Here is a 19,847-nt window from a genome sequence, read left to right as displayed (position 1 = left end):
CATGTAGCGCACTTACAGATGGCCTATAGTCAATGGAAGCCCTTGTGTGTAGTTAGGCAACATACAAACACACACAGGGTGAATCAGACTTTTTTATTGTGTGTGTGTGTGTGTGTAAAATATACATGCACCCTATGTAGCCCACATAGACAGAAAACTTCTGTTCTGCCCTGTATATGTTGTTTACACACACACACCCTACTGCTGATTGTATGTAAATTTGCATGTCCCACAGAACACCTGCATGTGCCTTTGCAACTAGCGTAGACTGGGGTAGTTGTAAAGAGCAGACCACCCATAACACACCTGCCAAATTGCCTGACTTTAACCAAGCCCCTGGCTTTCTTCACCTGTGTGGGATGCTTTGGCCCCCTTTGGCATCCGTTGTCTGTGATTTCAGAGGATACTGGGATTAAATCGGTGTGATCCAAGGTGAAGGGAACTGGAGACAGCTTGGGGTTTGAGTGCAGCTGGAAAGGGGGTGGTGTTTCAGTAGCCCTTGCACTTCGCTAATACCCTAGGGAGTGAAACTGACCACTGATGACTTCTGCAGCCCAATTCATACCTTGTCTTAATTCCAATCCATTCCCTTCTGATTTCTCCTCCTAGCTGGAGAACTTGGGGGGTTCTGCTGCCTAAAGTGTCCCCCTCTTTTTATTTTGCTGGGGATTTCTGGGATGCCTGGAAGAAAGGAAAGTGAGACCATCAAACCCCACCAGTAAGATATGGGATTAGAGAATGGAATTCACTAGCAGGCTATGTATGTAATATGGAGCTATACCTGTCTCCTAGAGCTGGAAGGGACATCAAGAGGTCATTGAGTCCAGTCCCCTGCCCTCTCAGCAGGGCTAAGCACCATTCCTGACAATTTTTTTAAAGCTATTTGCCCCAGGTGCCTAAATGGTACCCTCGAGGATTGAGCTCCCAACCCTGGATTTAGCAGGCCAATGCTCAAAGCACTGACCTATCCATCCCTCACATGGGTGAAAACCAAAAGCTGTTTCCAACATAGTTCTGCTGCCTCCTCCCCCATGATGGATCTTACCACGCCCAGGAGGAATTTGGACTGAAACTTTTTTTTCTTGGGCTGTTCCTTTTAGGAGTAAATCAAAGTTATTCCAGGGCCCCAGAAGGGCCCCCAGTGTTTGCCACAGCCCCTTCTGGCTAAAGCAGATTTTCTCTTTTGTTCCCCAATTACTAATCCAGGGACAAGGTCATTAGGTTGAGATGCTTTAAGATTTCTTTGGTCTCCTTTAAAAATAATGGCCGTTCCAATTGGCTAGCAATTCATCTAAGGCAGAGCTGCATGCTCAGCCAGCAGCCAAGGAAGGGGATTTGTAAACGCTTACAAACATTTAGGGCAGTTAGAGAGAGCTGGCCGTGCTCCTGTCAAAAAAGGAGATGGATATTGCCAGCCAATGACACAGCCTGAGCAGAGCAGAGCAAAGCAGATTAGAATGGTGTGTGTGTGGGGAGGGTTGGGTTACATTGATATGGAATTAGTCAATTGCAGTGAACACCCATTTGGCCAGCTGTCTGGTAAATTCCACAGTGTTTCCCCGTGTTCCCCCTCTCCTCCTTTGCCACTGTCTCTCTCCATAAAGACAGTTATTGCATCCTGCTCTAATTGTGGCTGAAAATCCAGGTAGAATCCAGGTGGGGGGGTTCTTTCACTCTGGCCCTGTGCCACCCCTGACTGGGCACGGGAGGCTTTTGTTGAGCGCTGGAGATTTTACATGGTGGTCACTATTTTCTTTTTGCCTCTCTGTAGAAGTGTCTTGGGCCAGCGGTGTTACCTGGCAGCTGGCTTTGTTTGTTTTTGCTATACCCTTTACTTTACTCCTGGTTGTAGGGCAGCTTTGACTTCAGACCCTAATGGCTTTGCAACCCAGTTAGTAAACCCTAACTTGGCTTGATCATTGTGGTTTTATTTCTTCAGTGTCAAGGCCTCAAAGGGCACCTCAAGTATAGACCAAGGCATAACAACCAGTGGTCTGGAGCTTATTCAAAGCCCTGAACTCTTGCATTGGTCAATATTAAACTGTATCAGCCTTTTCAAAGGAAAACTGAACAAGACTGTTCTGCTTTCAGTGCTCATTGGGCTATGTCTACATGGCAGAGCTATTTCTGGCCTCGGTATTCTGAAATAGCTGCTCCGGGTATGTCTGTACTAACCAGGCATTTGACGCACCACGATCCATATTCCAGAATGTGATTTTTGCCTCATTTGTGAAGATGCAGCAAAATGGGGCTTTGTCTACACTAATCATTCCAATTGAAGGCAGATATGTGATTTTAGCTATGCCAATTGCATAGCTAATCAACTTTTCAGCCGTTGACTTCTGTGGCTGTCTCCACGGAAGAAGGTCGACAGGAGTGTTCCTTCTGTTGACTTTTCTTAATTCTTGCAGCTTGCAAGGAGTTACAGGGTCCACGTTGACCCCAGAAGGCACCATTCTGTGCATGAGCAAAACGACACCCCCAACGATCGACCCTGAGCAGGTTGATCTGCCACAGTAATGTAGACATAGTCTTGATCTCGCTGGGCTTAGCCATTGACCGTGGTACTCCACGCTATCCGTGGAGTAAGGGAGGTCAGTGGAAGCCGGAAGAGCCCTGATGTTCTCCAGGGAACCAAGTCCATCCTGATACCTCGATTCTAGCCAGGATGCGTATCTGGGATGGATTTTGTTCCCCAATGCAGACCAGGCCTACGAAACACTCCCGCTATTTCAAAATGTTTTTCGAATGATGGGTGCGCTAGTTTGGCATCCCTGTAGCACCAAATGCCGAAAGAGCCTATTTTGAAATAAAGTTAAAATAAGACACTCTCTCAGTCTGTGCAGCAGGAGGCCCTGCTTGGTGCTTGACCTGCTCTTGTGTCATTGTGGAAGAAACCTGGGCTCCAGGAAGAGGGCACAGTACCTCCTAACCTCCATAGCCCCATTGGCTTCTCCTTAGCATCAGCCACTGTTTGGAAAATCTGAGCACCTGGCTTTCACAGCCGCTCAGCACCCAAAGCTCCAGCTGTACTTGGTGGGATTTTAACTCTCTGGCATATGCACCCTGGGGCATGAGTGCAATCTTGCTCCTGTACAGGCGTGGTAGCCTATACACGTGCGGGTGGATGGGTGTGTGAATAACACAGCTGTTTGCTTGCAGACAGAAGAGGATTTGAATTCCCCGTTGCAAGCAGCTGAATCTACTGCAAGACAACAACTCGGTTTTGATTCCCAGTTGTAAGCAGGATCTGGGCTGCAGAGGTAGCAGCAATCGCCACTTTGATCTTGTGCTCATGACTTGGGATGGGAAGCAAAACCACTGTTTACTTACAGGCAAAGCTTATTCTAGCGAAAAGCAACATGGGCGCTGAGAACAGGATGTTTGAGGGGAAAGGGGAGTCTCTCAGTTTATTGAAATGATTTATACATGCTGGGGGCAGTGAAAGAGATCGGTATCTTTTTAGGGCTCAACTTATATATACTGTATATCTCCAGATTAAACAGGAATTCCTATGAGCTTTCCCAGGGAGAGCCTGCTGCTAGGGCGTGTTGTTTAGAAAACGAAAACTTCATGTTCCAGCATGAGGAGCGAATATGTCCCAAGAGGGGCTTTTTTAAACAGCAGGAGGCTGTCTGTGGGTATGAACTCTGAGCTTCTCACCTGAAACAGCGAAGGTCTTGCGTGCACTCCCCCCCATGAAACAAGAGGCCAGGCACAAACGTCTCGGCTCAGCACGGGACAGGCTTGTGCTGATACAGAAAAGGAGGTGATAACAGAGCCTTAATAAGAGCTAGCGTTCTGGATCCGAAAACCCAGGATCTCGCCCCTCCTGTCAGAGGAGTGGCGCTTACGGAAATGAGATCTCTCTCTTTATTCTGCCTCGAGCTCTGCTTTTAAACAGGCGCTGTTTGTTCACCCCCAACCCACTTCCCAGCGATCCTGCATCTGTGGGGATGACCTCGCTCTGGGCTGAGGAGAAAGTGGCTTTGCAGCCCGTTCTGGGACAGCCCAGCAGGAAGCAGAAGGATCCCCCTTGGAGCTTGGTTTTGAATATTTAGCCCCTTGGATCCTTTTGTCTTAACTGTTCCCAGTAGCACCAGAGGACACCTCCTGGCCTGACCGCTGCAGGGGCCATTGGAAGTCACGTAGGGAACTTTGTTACTAAGCAAATATGTGTGTGTGGGGGGGTGTCCAGCCCCTAGCACCACCACCACCACCACCACCATCATCAACAACCAGGAGCTCAGTGCCCCTTCGTGTCTGATGCCTCCCTCACTATTTCCTTCCATCTTTCCCTGGCTCAGTTTCTGTACACTAGCTCTGCACCCATCTCCTACATCATCTCCCCATTCTCCGGGAGGTCTGCCTCTCCCCTTCGAACCCTCCATTATGCCATATGCCAGGGTCTTGACTCCTGGCTTCACTCTGCAAATATCCTCGAATAGCTGCAACTGCTGCAGACTAATTCTGCAGAAAACAGTTCCGCCTTTGCCCACCAGATGTCGCCCGACGTCAAAGCCCGAAGGGGCAGGGCTGACTCAGGCGCACCTGCGGTTGCTTCTCTGCTCACTGCCCATAGACACAGTCCAGTCGCTGAATGGACACCAGGATCCCGTCGGGGGAAGGTGGGAGGGGTGTGATTTCTCTTTCACGGCTGGGACCAATCCCGAGCTGTAGCACTTGGCTTTCTTACAGCTGTCGACATTATTTAAAGAGCCCTAGCTAGCCCTGAAAGCCCTTTCCTAGGGGCAGAGAAGCAGCCGGGAGTATTGGTGAAAACTGGCCTGGTCTGTAGCCCAGTGAAAGCCCAGCACTCGGAGGCCCTTGTGAAATGGGTTTGTTGAGTCTCAGTGTTCCCTCTAATTTTTTCCATCTGCAGGCAGAATAAATTTTATGTGCAGCAAGACAGGTGCACCACCAACAGAAACACATGCTGGTGGCTGTGGGTGCTATGGGCACTCTGCTAATCAGCTGGGCAGCATCTGAATCTCTCCTGGGCAGCCTCCCAGGTGCTCAGCTTACAGGGCACACTGGTCTCAGCCCAGTTCCTAGTAGATATGAAAAAGCCGTGGTCACGACTGGGCCGTCTGACTGGCAGTCTCAGCAGAGTTAGAATGCAGGCGTCGGGAACGCCGATGTTCAATGTGATCCCTCCAGTTCAGGGAGGAACATGATTACGAGGGCCAGCACTTGCAGATTTTGTAATGCCGTTGTTCTGGCTCTACCTCTTCTGTGCATGAATAAGGCGCTTTAATTTCCATTGCTGTCAACCCAAAGCCCTTCAGGAACAGTGAAGTCATTTCACAGTGCATTTCAAGATGATTTCAACAAGCAACACATCATGCATGTAGTGTAGCTCAGCCAAGGTAAAGATCCTTTTGGCTCTAAACTCAAGTGGTTTTATTCAGTGAAGACAAATAAAATTGGCTGTGGAGGTGTTTGATGCTGTGATGTATTGGAATACCACACTTTAGACTTTATAACCCCTAAGGTGCATGTGGAATTAGGTGAACAAAACTTTTTGTTCCCCATTATAAAGTCACCCCTTCTCAGATGAAAATGATTTGCTGTTTGATTATTATTAGGGTGTGATGATAAAACAATGGAATGGCTTAAGATGGGGAATGAAGAATTGTTTCATGAATCCAAAGCAGAAGGTGAGCAGAGTTAAGACTGGAATTTGAAAGACCCTCATTGGCTCAGCTGTTTCAGCCTCAGATGCAGACATCTGTGGCTTCCTGCCTGTGGGGTTTTAGCTATTTCTGAACTCAGTCTAACTCATTCATAGCAGATCTTTCTGGAGCCGTTTTCTCCCTCCTCCATTCTTTGTCTCGCTTCTTTCCAGCTTTGGGCCCCTCAATGCATTTTTCTTGAAAGCAAAAAATGAGATCCATCAAGATCCATCCCCCAGAGCAAACCAACCATACTTGTTTCAGGCTTATGTTTTATATGCCACTCTCAGAAACATCCACGTGTCTAGCATTCACCCACTGTGAGGGTGCCAGAGTAGTACAGGATAAGGGGAGGCCCCGCTACGTGCCATTGTGAAAGTCACCAGACTCTGAGATTAACTGTAGGATCCTCTTGCTTTCCAGTGTGGCCATGTGATTGTCCAATGCCCCATCTAATTTCCATAAGTCTTTCTATATACTGGGTAGTGAATCATAGGCAGAAATAAAAATGGAAATAAAGAAAAACAAAAAGAAAACTACGACCCTTCTGTAACTGATCATTTGGAAAACAGTATTTTAAGCAAGGGTCCTCTATCCCCCCGCAGTGTCCTGGCTGGCTTTTTAGGTGTTTCCACCTTTGGATTGCCTGGCATTTCACTTTTCTCTCTCTCGAGCATGGGTGTCAAACTTCAGACTGAAAATTAAGGGCACAGAGGAAAAGCCACTAGATTTAAATAAACAAACACATAAGCAAAGTACTGTTCAGTTTAACATGGATTCCCACCTCCCTGCCTTCCAGATACCTCTCACTATTTAACTTCTACAGGCTGGAAGTGTTTTGGAGTCACTTCCTCCCTCGAATTCCACTGATTGCAATGAGATTTCCTGGATGGAGGCTTACCGCAGGTGTTGGTCCCTTGAATGGAACTAAAAATGAGCACTCAGAAGCTTTTGTTAAATTTACAACTGTTACCACTAGATGGAGCATGTGTTTTCTCCATTATTTTCTGGTAGAGAAATGTGCCCCCCAGTTACTAGCCAAGATGCAGGCCCGCCCATGGTAGCTGGCCTATGTATATCTGAAAATATTGGGGTACGCAGGATCTCAGTGCAGGGCAGCAGCTAGTTGGTAACATACTAATGTGGGTTTTGCAAGGCATGCAGGTGTATGTAAATAAACAGCTCTTTGCATTTGCCTGGGAAGGAGGATGAATTGTACTGAAATCTAACATGCATGAAAGCTCACTGGAATACTCACTCTTGCTTTTGCCTTGTCTTAACACTTGAGACTCATGCCAAGATCAAGTGACCTGCCCCTGGGCTTTGCCACTGGTCAAGAGGGCCAGTGTTCCCGCCAACTTTTTCCATCCACGAGTGGAATAAATTTTATGTGCACCTAGGCGTGTGCAGATGCGCACCACCAGTAGAAACACACACTGCCGGCTGTGGGCGCTCTGCTAAGCGGCTGGGTGGCACCTAAGTCTCTCCTGGGTGGCTGCCCAAGTCCAGTCCAGCAAGGCTGGGTGCACTGGCCCAGTACATGTTCTGCTCTGAAGGCTGGTGTGGAACTGCAGAGATGTCTCTTAGTTGACAGGACGGCCCCTGGCTTGGTTGCTACGGTGTTAAGGTTGCGGGTGCTGTTGTGGGGCAATACGGTGAATTGCGGCTGTTGATCGTGTGCGTTTGGGAGACCTTTCTACGCGGACAGGAAGGGGAGAAGGAAATGGGGAGATCACTCTCAAAGTGAATGAAAAATAAGCCTAGAGGGCCCCAAGTGAGACTAATAACATCTATTTCCAGAGGCATTGAGAAGACTAATCAGGGTGAAGGGAACAGAGGTTACACCCTGGAGACATTCAAATGCCTCCTATCTGATTTGGCAGCATGCCCACAGCCGGCAGCATGGTGGTGCACATCCACGCATGCCCTGGTGCACATAACAGCATTTATTCCACACGGAGATGGGGGGAAACAATAATAGAAACATTGGTGGGAACATTGGCAACGTACTGTCCTATCTCCCTGCTTCATTTAACCCAGTCTACCTCACCAGGGACATATCTGAGCTAGTAATCGATAGGCTGGATTCTGCTCTCTCCTGCTCCCTGGGGAAGTTGAGGGAGCTGGCTGGATGCAGTACAACGGGGCATACATCTGACACGTAATAGGCTTCCGATGGCACAAAGCAAAGAAGAAGTGAAATGTGACCCAGAGTAGCTTTAGAATGGTACAACAAGCTGGTTCCTATTCAACAACTGTTGTTCATATGCAGCACGTTACGTGGGAGGGCTTCCCACTTGTGCTCGGTGACCCCTGTGAAAGGAGCGAAGGTACAGATCTGCCATCGGCAATAACAGACCTCTGCGCCACAGCGTTCACCATTTCCATGGGCCCTAACTGAGCCTATGCCTGTGTTCCCTGCAACCGTACAGGCACACTGACCCCAGTCCACCCAGAGCAAGGCTGCTGACCGAGTGGGAACACCACACCAGTACAGTCAAAAGCCCACCGCTGAGGACCAGTGTCTCCCGGACCATACAGAAGTAGCGGGGTGCAGGGCAATGTAACCAGATGGACTGAGGGTGTGTTTGAATGACTGGGGATTTGTTACGACATATATCCATTCTCAGTTCGGCCCCCTTGATTTAAGGATTCAAAGCAGGTTGTTTTCCCTTGCAACGTTTTGCAGCATCCTTTCCCGAATGTGGAGCATGCTTTATTGACACACCTCCCTTCCTCCATCTCCCAGTGAGAGTCCAAATGCAGATGGAGGAGGAGGAGGGTGTGGTGAGGTGAGAGGCTGAGCTCAGGCGGTCCAAGAAGTTACGTAATGCCTACATGTGTCAAAATCATCTTTTACGCCCAGGGACATCTTAGATCACCAAGTTTTTCTCCTTGGAGCAAGGGCCGGATTGGTCCCTAATGATGTTTGTGGAGGTTTTCCCAGTTGAAGTTTCAAACATCCCCAGTGATGGAGCTTCCACCACAGTTGGGGAGATTTTCCAGGTGGTTGACCTCTCGCTCTCATTCCAATCAGCCTTCATGTTTTCCAGACGTTAATTGTATACGCTTCCCATCACTCAGTGCTTCAGTGGCCTGACCACGAGAGCGAGAACTGCCTGTGGTCAAATCCCCGTTCTGTCACTGCCTTGTGGTCGATCCCTGGGGAAGTCACGCTGACCCTCTGCCTCCCCTTGCCTGTTACATACCATCCAGGGAGGTTGGGTGGGGACTGTGAAGCCCTTTGAAGACGAAAAGGCCTGTTTGAAATGGCCTACTAAACACCTGATCCTCCTCTTCTGCTGTCAATGGGAAGTGGCCATCAGCTCTGCTGGGTGCAGGATCGGGCCCCAAGCAGGCTGGGTAGAACAGGAGGAAAAGGACCATTATAAATAATTTAGGGCTTTCCAGGAAGGTGGAGTGAGTGGCCCAGAGGGGAGGGGCTGGGAAGTAGTTTTTCTCTTCCCAGCCCTGCCACGGCCCCCACCCCCTCCCTCCAAGGAGCTCCTCTGGAGCCTAGCACAGTCTGAGCACGCCTATCTGCAAAGGGTGGAGCAGATTATCAGCAAATGCTTCCGAGATTAGAGACCCATATTTATGTCTGTCTCCCAGAGAGCGAAAGTTCTGAGCCGAATTTGATGCAGACTCCTTGGCACCAAGGCCTGATTACTGGGGCAACCTTTCCCTTTTCTGGTAGCTGGTTGAGGAGGCTTTGGAAAGATTACACACACAAAATGGAGTGGCATCTCTGAACTCTAAGCCAACTGCTGCAACAATGAAAGAATTAGAGTCTGCCTGACACTGGGGGACTGTGCAGTATTAATAGGTCAAGGCAGTATTTTGCCAATGTCTCTATTTCATAGTGAGGAAGAAATTGCAATATCATCTAATTCCTGAAGACCCAAATCTCCCAGGGTAATGAGCTGCATATGTACACATGCCACAGGTTGTCAGTAGGATTTGAAGGTTTGATCTTCACCTGCCCTCCCAATGTTCCCTCTATTTTTTCTATCCATGTGCAGAATAAATTTTATGTGCACGGAGGCATGTGCACCCATCTGTAGAAACACCTGCTGTGGGCACTGTGCTAGTCAGATGTGTGGCATTTGACTCTCTCCTGGGTGACCACTCAGGTGCTCAGCTTACAGGGAACACTGCACCCTACCCCTGCACCTTGAGTTACAGAAGTAACTTCCTGGTGCTATAGGGCTGTCTCCTGACTATTATAAAAGCTGCATGTTTGCAGTTAGGGTATATTACAAAAAGTGCCTCTGATGCCTCCCCAGGGAGGAGATGAGATCACAGAGTTACTGTTGGGCTCAATATTAAAAACTTTTTGTTTTTGTGTGTGGAGCGTCCTTATTTTTATCTTTCCCATTGGCCGTGGTCTCTGTCTGCAGGTGGCCATGGTTCATCGCCTTTGTTCATACAACACATAGACAGCTCCGGCTCTGGCGCTTGAACCACTTTTCAGACCGTTGTCAGCATGGGATGAAATGACTCCTGTATAAACCGCACCCCTCTGATAGGACGCAGCTGCTAGCAGAGTGCAATGAGCTCTTTGAATGGAAGAGGTAGCAGAGGAGCAAGTGTTTTACCACTGTACGTGATTGTTCGCTTGGATGACATGCATGGCTGGGCTTCCTGGAGCAGGCTGTGAGCAGCTGAGCTGGTCTGTACTCTTGCAGCTACACACGGATCGGAAGGCAGCAGCTGATAGCCCAGACAAGCTTTCGTGGCTGTTACTGACTTCATGCAGAGTGCTGTTTAGGAGTGATAATGTGAATTAGTCCAAATCTCACGATGGGATCGTTTCTCCTGGGTGCTGCTTCTGCTGATGGAATAAGCACCTCCACAGAAGAGGTGGAGATGTGATGCAGGAGACGCCTAATGATGTTCGTCTTCTGCAAAGAAACCTCTCTCCTTAACATAATCCGTAGAGTTGGAGGATAAATATTGAGCCTTTATCAATGCAGTCTTCACAGCAAATCCATGAATTCTGCCTGACTTGCTTCTTTATGCTTAACGGGCGGCAAGACAGAAATCCGTTGTAATTAAACATACGAACGCGGCAAGAGATTCAGCAGTCTTGCTGGGGGGGTCAGGTCCTGAGTGGATATTGGTTGTCCTGTCTTTGTTGCAAGTGGGTGTCACTCCACTGATTTCAGCAGGTGAGGAGCTCTTCCTTCTCCCATACTCAGGGTAGGTTCTTCGATTGCCTTCATCACCATGTTAGCTAAGTGCTTTCCACCGGCGGCGAGTTGTGGGAGGGAAGAAGGAAAAAAACCTCCTGTCCTTGCTGAAAATGAGGTCTCCTGTTTATCCTGCCTTCGTTCAATTTGTTTGTAGCAGCCATCAGCCACTTAACCTGGTGCTGAGACTCCCACATTGTGCAAATTGTGAGCTGATTTAGGATGAATTGGGGAATAGCTGCTGTAAAGTTCATATAGCTGCTGAGATTAAGAGCACTAGATGCCACTGAGTCTAGCCCTGGGCCCTGGGTCGCCCAATATCATTGTTTCTTCTGGGGAAAGTTTGTATGCTTCAATTGTTTCCTGTATTGTGCCACGCGCAGTGCGGGCTGCCAGTTTGTGGCGGTGTCCAGATGGTCTTTAATATTTTACATTGACAGAACTTCTCCATCTACTTCTTCACACAACGTGCACCCAACCTGTGGAACTCCTCGCCAGAGGATATTGTGAAGACCAGGACTTTTTAACAGCATTCAGAAAAGAGCTAGATAGGTCCATCAGTGGCTATTAGGTAGAGTGGACAGGAATGGTTTCCCTGGCCCCTGTTCGTCAAGAGCTGGGGATGGGTGGCAGGTGATTATCGATGATTACCTGTTTTGTTCATTCCCTCCGAGGCACCTGGAATTGGCCACTCTCAGAAGACAGGATCTTGAGCTAGATGGGCCTTTGGTTTGACCCAGTATGTCCGTTCTTATGTTCATAGCCCTTATAGGAATGGCTTCAATCCTCACTGAAATGCAGCCATTTCTGTGGTGGAACACTACCCATAAGTCTTTAGGAATACCCTGGAGAAGAATCCCCTATCCGTTTCCAATTAAAATGAACTAATTACCTCAGGTGGAATTTGGCCAAGCCACTTTGGTTAACATCCATACTCTCAGGCATGGCAGAGAAACACAATGCATGGGTCATGACAAAAATGCTCAAGACCTTGCTTGCATTTCACCAATGAAAGCTGATCACAATTTTTATGTCTTGACTGAGCCAAGATAGAAGACTGGAATGGTGTCTGAGGATGAGCTTGAGAAAGCTCATCCTCTGGGAACCTATCTGGGGTGAAGAAGCTCAGCATAAGCACACATGAGAAAATCCGGCCCCGGTCACCCCTTAGATGTTTTCTGCTTCTTTTCATCTCGCTTGGGCTTCACCAGGCCTCTGAGCTGAGGCACAGTATCAAAGCCAGAACTTCCCCAGGCAGTACTGGAGGAAGAGCCAGCAGATCGGAAGAGTTGTCTTGTGTCGAAATGCAGCCAGGAAGTTCTTCCAAGTGAAACGGAATCTGATCTCCTTTGTGTCGAGTCCCTTCCAGATGCGAGCCCAAGTTTCCAAAGTTGCTTTCAGGAATAGCAACACTGATGCAGCGCTGGAGTGAAAGTCTCGCTTGGGGCTTGGTGGCAGGATGGGAGGCAGCAGAGCTTATGGGAGCTCTGTATGACCCTGCTCCCCCTTATCATGGAGGGTATGTCTGAGCGATATCACAGTATGGTGAAGGCTGCCTTTATCGGGTAGGTTTTCCTCGTAATGTCTTCTCTGGCACTGGCGTTTACTTAATCTCTGTGGTGCTCACTGGAGTAGTTTTGAAATCCAGGTAGCTCACACACACCCCACCTCAACCAGGGATCGTTAAATATACGATTGATTTACCTGGTGGTGCTCAGGTCCTTAACTCAAGTTTGTGGATTTTTTTTTTTTTTTAAATAAAAGGAAAATGTACAGGTTGAACCTCTCTAGTCCAGAACACTCTCATCCAGCAACACCCACAATCCAGCGTGATTTTAGTTAGACGAATGACCGCTTATGGTTGTGGCCAGGTTTCCCGTGGTCCCATAAGGTTTGTTTACAGCCGCCAGTCCTGGCTGTCAGTGTTCTGTGCTGTTAGTTAGCTGTAATGTATACCTAAATGTCCTCTAAGAGCTCAGTCAGCAGTGGAAGTGTTGGTAATGCTACCAGGCACTATCAGTCTCCCAGGGTTGGACAAATTCTCTCGTTTGGCACTGGTCGGGTCCCCAGGGTGCCAGACAAGGGGTTTCAATCTGTACATGCTTTATTTAAATTACATTTTTAAAAAAATATTATTTATGAAGTTTATTTTTATTTGAGGTCTTTAAAAAGGTATTGTTAAAATTTGCCCCTTTTTAAAATTATTTTTAGTAATTTTTTAAATCATGAATTCCATCAAGAATATTTTTTCCTCCATCCCTATAAACTTTTATCATTCGTCGTGTTTTAACAAAAAGGGCTATAGTCTATTTGGTCTCCAGTAACATTTTCTTCTCATTTTCAAATCTTAACGTAACTTAAGCTGTGCCAAAAACAGAGCACTACTCCAAATTTCTCAGTTTTATCTTGTTTCTGTAACATTTATGATAAACAATCCTATTCCAGGTTCATCCTATTTTTCTGGCTCATCTTGGTTCAGTCTCTTTTAACATATGCTCAGTTATGTCAGTTTTGAGGCCTGTACTTGATTTGGTGATTGTCCCTTTAATGTCTGGTTTTTTTTAATCACAATCCCATTCCAGGCACATCCCATTTTCCTGACACATTTAAACTGTTATGTTGCTTTAAGTTATGAGAAGAGGAGGCTGTATACAGAATTTGGTGGTGCTAGCTCTTACTGTTTTATGAGGAGTTCTTGATCAAACAGACAAACCCTCTAAAACATATAGTAGATTTGGGTTTTGTCTGCTCCACGGTAGAACTTCAGAATGTTGCCAGCAGCAAAGGTCTGAAGCCTGTCAGGTCAGCACATCTGAAGATGTTAGCTACCAATCGAAGAAACCAAGATAAAAAAGCTCCAGGTGAGTCCCAAAAGCATTAAGCAGGACCAGGCAGCACGGCCAATGCAAAACCGACATACAGATCACCAGGACACATCATGGAAGGGTACGAATTAATGGAAAATACCCATAATACAGTGACTTTTCAGCTACACACAACAGCAGTTAAGCACCATAGCTTCTGTTTCAACGGTGAATTCTGAAACCATTTCTACTGAGGGGAAATATTGCCCAGGATATTGAAGCTGCCCGTAGTCTTTATGTAAAATGTCATGGGACCTTTATGTTGTCATGGGATATACCTGCATGACTTCAATTTAACATGCCTTCCACAGGACAACTCTTCTGCCAAGACTTGCTTTCGTAGTGTGAACTGAAAGACTTGTGCCTTTTAGCCTGGAGACCAGTGAGTTCTACTGACTGTGACTTCAGCGGGGCTTTGGATCAGGATGTTAATGATCTGGCTCAAGTGCGGAGCACCAGGTGTTTAGGCCCCTTTATGACCAAAGTGCCATCATCTTACCCTTGGGAATAGCTTCCCACTTGCAAGGCCCGTTCATGGGAGACAAACGTCCTCCCGGTCATTGAAATCTAGAGGATCAAAACTGACGGGATGTAAGTCCACGGGGGTTGGGTGCCCTGGTCACCTCGTTGGCTCAGTCCCTGGGCAAAACGTATGAAGCACTAATATGAAAGGTCCCTTTTCAGTGGGAAGATTTAAAATATGAACGTACGTTTGTCCAGAATTGTGTTTGGCACAATGGTGCTTGTGACTTTATTTTATTTAGTGCACAAATGTGCCTGCAATTTTTTTAAGACCATTTGCTTCATAAATTAACAGTAAGCATGCTTATTAGCCAATGATAAAATGCACCTGGAGATGGAACAAGCAGTCTTCAAGGAAAACCTGATAGTTCATTGGAAAAGTAACTGTAACCTTTCTAATGTTAAAGCTATGGCTTGGAATGTTTCCACGGGGCTTGGAAATCGGAGCTGAATCGTCTGTTTGCCAGATTTAATTACATGCTCTTTACAATTTCAAATTAAGTAGACAACATCATTCTGCCCTGATGGATTTTGCCTAGATTGTTTCCAGGGCACACGGCCCTGCTCTCTTCTTCTCCCATAAGTGGACTATAAATACGTTTATCATAGGAATTTTACATAGACATAATAAATGGGTTCTGAATTGATTTACATATCCTTTCTTGCCTCCCATTATTGCTGTTTACGGCCCTTAATTCTCTTCGTACACATGCTTCCAATAAATATTGCCATCTATGGATGTTCACAAAGTCGTTTCATGCGTCGTCGTTTGTTGAGTAATTTGCCACTGTTAGTTTAAGCTGGCTTTATGTTTGACGGGTATTGGTGTGTTGTTTTTTTTTAACCCCCACCACCTCCTGCATTTTCAATATTTCCAGCCACGGCTCCATGCCCAACTGGGGACGAGTCCACAAGGAAGTCAAGTGCCATGCTGCTGCGCAGCCTGTAGGGGGAGCACGAGGTGGTGACGGTTAGTTTGAAACACTAATTTCTTTTGAGAAGAGTGGATGAGCAATATAGCTATTGCCCTTGATTATTCCTTCAGCAGCAAAGTGATGGATAAAGCACACGAAACAGACATAAGTTGGAGAATATGCTCCATTCACGTTCTAACTCTTTTCAAGATTGATTGTAAAGTTTTTACCTGCTAAGACCTTTTGGGCTTTTTACCTGCTAAGAGTTTGGGGCTCCACGTTTCTCTTGCATCAGTGCATGCTGTCACTGACACCTGCAGCAGAGCCGAGAGCTGCGGTCCTTAAACTGCCTGAAGCGTCACTGAGAACCGCCACTGCAGCAGGGGAAACGGAGCCCCTTTCTCTCCCATCAGGTCAGGGATGGAGGAAATTGTTTTAAAATACTGCACTTGGGAGCCTGTCTTTCTAACAGAGTGGGGATGACTCTTTGTGGTGGTGGGAGGGCAAAATGCAGTGACGTCCAGGGGAAAACTTACCTATGAAAAGCCTTTGTCCTTTAAAGATGTGAAACAACGGGCCCCATTCTCCTTTCTCTTATCCCAGTACGAACTGGGAAGAAATCCACTGATTTCAGGTGTTACACCAATCAGCGTAAAGGTGAGGAAAGTCACATCCCTGATTGGTTAAGCTCCCTTCTCTTGGTCAACCTTGGGGCATGCTAATTGGCTGAGCTCTTTTAACCTTTATAAAAGCAATTAATAGGACAGGCCCGATCCTGCTGAAATAACTCCCATTCCAGCCAGTGGTGAGAATGCATGAGTAGGAGGTGGTCCTATCCTACTGTAGCTTTATAACTATTTCCAATAGCTCTTTCCCCAGTGCACCTTCAACATCTCTTGGTCCAGAACCGGGAGATCCCTTTATGATTTGTATTACAGTAGCACCAAGAGCCCCACCCGAAATGAGAGCTGGTTGTGCAAGCTAGTGGACAAACACCAGCAATAGAGTTTGACAATCTAAATAGAAATGGCAGCCGGGGGGAGCAGGGACAGGGGTAGGGGGAGATAATTATTATCCTCTTCTACAGATGAGGAACTGGGGCAAAGAGAGAAAGTGCCTTGCTTTGGCCCAGGCCTGCACAGCTCTGAGGGAAGGAGGGGGAGCCTCAGCCCCACTTTTTGAGTGGCACTGAGGGCTGACTGCTCTAGGCCCCACCCCTTCCACTCTTGGCCCCACTCCTTTGGAGGGGCACAGAGCGGGGCCCCATCCCTCCTTGCCCTTGGCCTTGGGTGGCTGTCAGCTCTGCTGTTCTGGGCAGGGGAATTGACAGATTCACTATGCCCCTGCGCAAGGTGTGGGCGGGGAGGGCTGGGGGTTGCTCGTGCTCCCGGTAGGAGCAGAGCCTTGGGAAGAAGGACAGAGCTGCTGGCAGCCGGCCCTCAGCACCACTCAGACCACCCCGTGATCCTTTTGCTCCCCAGCCAGCCCTTGGAGTCTCCTGCGTCCCACTGTGCAGCATTCCAATGGCAACTCAGAAGGCCTGTGGCTCCAGCGATCGCTGCTCCTATGGTTGCAGCGGTGGCTGCTGGACCGTAGGGCAACTACCCCCTTTACTTTGTCCTCCCAGTGGGCCTGGCTGCAGTAGGATGGAAATGGAATCTTATCCCAGCCCAGAACCTTGATCACAAAAGGCTTTCAACTTCCTGAAGCGGGGGCTCTGAAGAAGATGGAGAGAGGCTGTTCTCAGTAGCGATGAATGGCAGAACAAGGAGCAGTGGTCTGGAGTTACAGCAGGAGAGATGTAGGTTGGATATTAGGAAAAACTATTTCACTAGAAGGGTGATGAAGCACTGGAATGCGTTACCTAGAGAGGTGGTGGAACCTCCAGTCTCTAGAGGTTTTTAAGTCTTGGCTTGATATAGTCCTGGCAGGGATGATTTAGTTGGGGCTGATCCTGTTTTAGACAGGGGGCTGGACTAGATGACCTCCTAAGGTCCCTACCAGCCCTAGGATTCTATGATTTCTCTTATTCTATGAAAATCAACCTTCCTCTCTAATCCAGCAAAGCACCTAATAGAAAGAGGTGTTTACATTTGTTTAAGGGGAGGGCAGAGGAATATGTGTCTGGAGGCTAGTGGTACGATTTTGGGGGGTGGTCCATTGAAGGTCAGAGAAAACATGTTAGTGGAACAAGGCCCCTCCCCTAAACAAGGTAACTCAGCACTGCTGCAGAATGATGGATTTTAACCAAACATTTTCTGGCCAATTAACCCATTACCACCACGTGTACAATTCTGAGAAACGATCTTCTCTCAGATGACCATGTCCAGCGTAGAGAGAAAGAAACCCTTGTAAATTGGAAAGCTAGATGAGGAAGGACTCCGTTACATCATTCAACAAAAGAGCGTGTGGCTTTTGTAAGGTGCCTTCCAGGTGGTGGTCCAAAATCTCGTGACAACCGTTAGGAAATGCACTTTGTCTCGATGACCTCTGGTGGAGATCTGGGGCCCACGGGAGCCAGTGGTAGAACTGGGAATTGTACCTCGATTGCTGGGGTGCCAGTTTTGTGTTTTAACCATAAATCCATCCTTCCTTCCCCCATGTAGTGGAGAGGTGCTGGAGATGCTCTGTGTGCCCACGGCTCTTTCCCAGGCAGATGGCCATGTGGATGGGGAGGAGACGATGGGCTTTCAGGAGCCTGGGCCAGGGGACTACATGCATTCTGTGTTCCTCAGCTTTGCTTTTGGCGCGCGCTGCAGCAGAGCTTGGCAGGGGCAGGCAAGGGGGTTCCAGTACATCCAGCGCATCCACAGCCTGTCCGTGAATTTGCGAGCAATTCTGCCACTGTGGAGAGTGGGCAGAGGTTGCCTTCACCAGCTGTACAGTCTGGGATAGAGAGGTCCCTTCCCCCCATCCTCATTCTCAGCTGTGGGCCCCAGCACCCAGCCCAGTTGTCTGGCCCGTGGGAAGTTGGGGCAGGCTTTTGAGTCCAACACTGAGTTCTACAGCTGCTTCTCCAGGAAAATCCCCAGCTGAAATCAGACCCTTCACGCAGGAGCAATGATGAAGACCCATCACTTTGATGGGGATGTACCCCATGGCAATATACGGTCCAGGCTGGGATCCCAATTACAACCAGAGACAGGCTCCCCGGGACCCTGCTGTAGAAGTTCTTTCTATCCTGGTCAGAAAGAGTTTTCCAGGACTGGACCAGAAGAGTTCTTTTACATTAGTCACTTTCTTTTATGCTGTAGGTAATTTCTCTCCCCCTGCCTGCCTGACCGAGCCTGGGCCAGGACTGAGCTCATCCACCGTCTAGGTATGTATTCCATTTTTCAGCCTTCTTTCTGCATGCTGTTCCACACTGCTCAGAGGAGAAGCAGTAGAACGCAGAGCTGTCAGCTCAACCATCACTGTTTTTGCTACCCTCCTTGCTGAGCTGGTTTAGGCTCTATGTACTTCAGGGCAGGGAATGGATTTTCCTTCCTTGTAGTGTATGCAGTGCTCCTCTGCTGCCCTGTCCAAGGGGCTTGATTTGGAAATCCTTGAGGAATTAACCACTGGCACTCTAGGCTTTGAGGATATTTTCCTCTCTTCATCATTCAACTAAACATGGTGATGGCTCTGTGCTCCAGACATGAGCTTACCCAAAGGGGTGACTTAACTCTGGGGAGGATGGGGGACCTCTTTTCTTCCAGGATGAGAGGGAAAGCAGCAGCTCAGGCTTATGTGGTTGCTGCTGCGGGGATCAACCAGTAGGGGGAGAGCTGAGAGCATCGTGCCTGTAACACAAGCCTCCAGTGACCTGGCTTGGCCAGGAGAGATTTTAAAACTCTCTCTCTTCTCTTACTTCTCTAAAGAATGTAGAAGTGCAGTTGGTTTGGTAGGTCCCACACTCTGGACTGCTGCTTGTGTGAGTGCTCGTGTATTCACACCACACTTTCTTATTGGTCGAAGCAAGGGCTGGGAGAACTTTTCGCAGGAGGTTTTGAAAAGTTTGCAGGGCTCAGCTCCCCAGTTCCAATGAATAAACACATGCGATTTCTCTCCCCCCGCCCCACCAAGTAGGCGGTTAGCATCTCAGAGTCTTATATTCTTCTGTATCAAGTTTGCAGGTTACTTTGAAGTTTGAGATTCTATTAGCTTTCAATGTCCTCTTTTTGGAATTAATAGCAATAGGCATTTCCCTCTGGGGATCGCTTTTGGCCAGGAAGCAGGGGACTCCATGCCAAATTCTGCTCTAAATGCTGGTTTTGAGAGAGTTTAAAACTGTTTGTGATTTAAAACTATATGGTATTTCAGGCTGCACCCGCTTATTTGCCAAGTCATTTGGATGCCTTCCTTTGATCACCCTGATTACTGAGCCCCACTGTAAAAGATGTACATGAGTTTAATGAGGACAAACTGTCCGGCTCATAAAAGGTAGCCATGGTGAGTGAAATATCTTCTGTCTGTGACAATTGGAGAGGCTGCACGAGAGGGACTGTTGTGCCTGAGCCATTTGGATGTGGCAATGATTCTGTAGAGTTTGCCTCTCAAAGCCAGTAAGGTACAGACTCTTGGCTAGAGGAACAAATTGTATATTTCTTCTGCAAAACCGGCAGCCTAAACAATTCAGCCTTGTTCTAGCTCTCTGTGTTAATGAAGTAATGCGATTGTCCTGGCTGAAGCTTTTGCAGA

The 19,847-nt window shown here is 47.8% G+C and overlaps 1 long non-coding RNA gene across 1 annotated transcript in view; it reads left to right on the top strand.

Moving 5' to 3' along the window:
* Window positions 1-19,847, top strand: part of LOC142023156 (uncharacterized) — a 55,828-nt gene that overhangs the window by 7,835 nt on the left and 28,146 nt on the right. Inside the window, exon 2 of the long non-coding RNA XR_012648134.1 lies at window positions 18,422-18,486. This is a non-coding gene — a long non-coding RNA (uncharacterized LOC142023156). The remainder of the gene's footprint in view (window positions 1-18,421; window positions 18,487-19,847) is intronic.

Source organism: Carettochelys insculpta, chromosome 19 (assembly GCF_033958435.1).
Source record: "Carettochelys insculpta isolate YL-2023 chromosome 19, ASM3395843v1, whole genome shotgun sequence".
In the NCBI taxonomy this organism is placed as follows: Eukaryota; Metazoa; Chordata; order Testudines; family Carettochelyidae; genus Carettochelys; species Carettochelys insculpta.
This window is presented reverse-complemented; position numbering and strand designations above follow the sequence as displayed.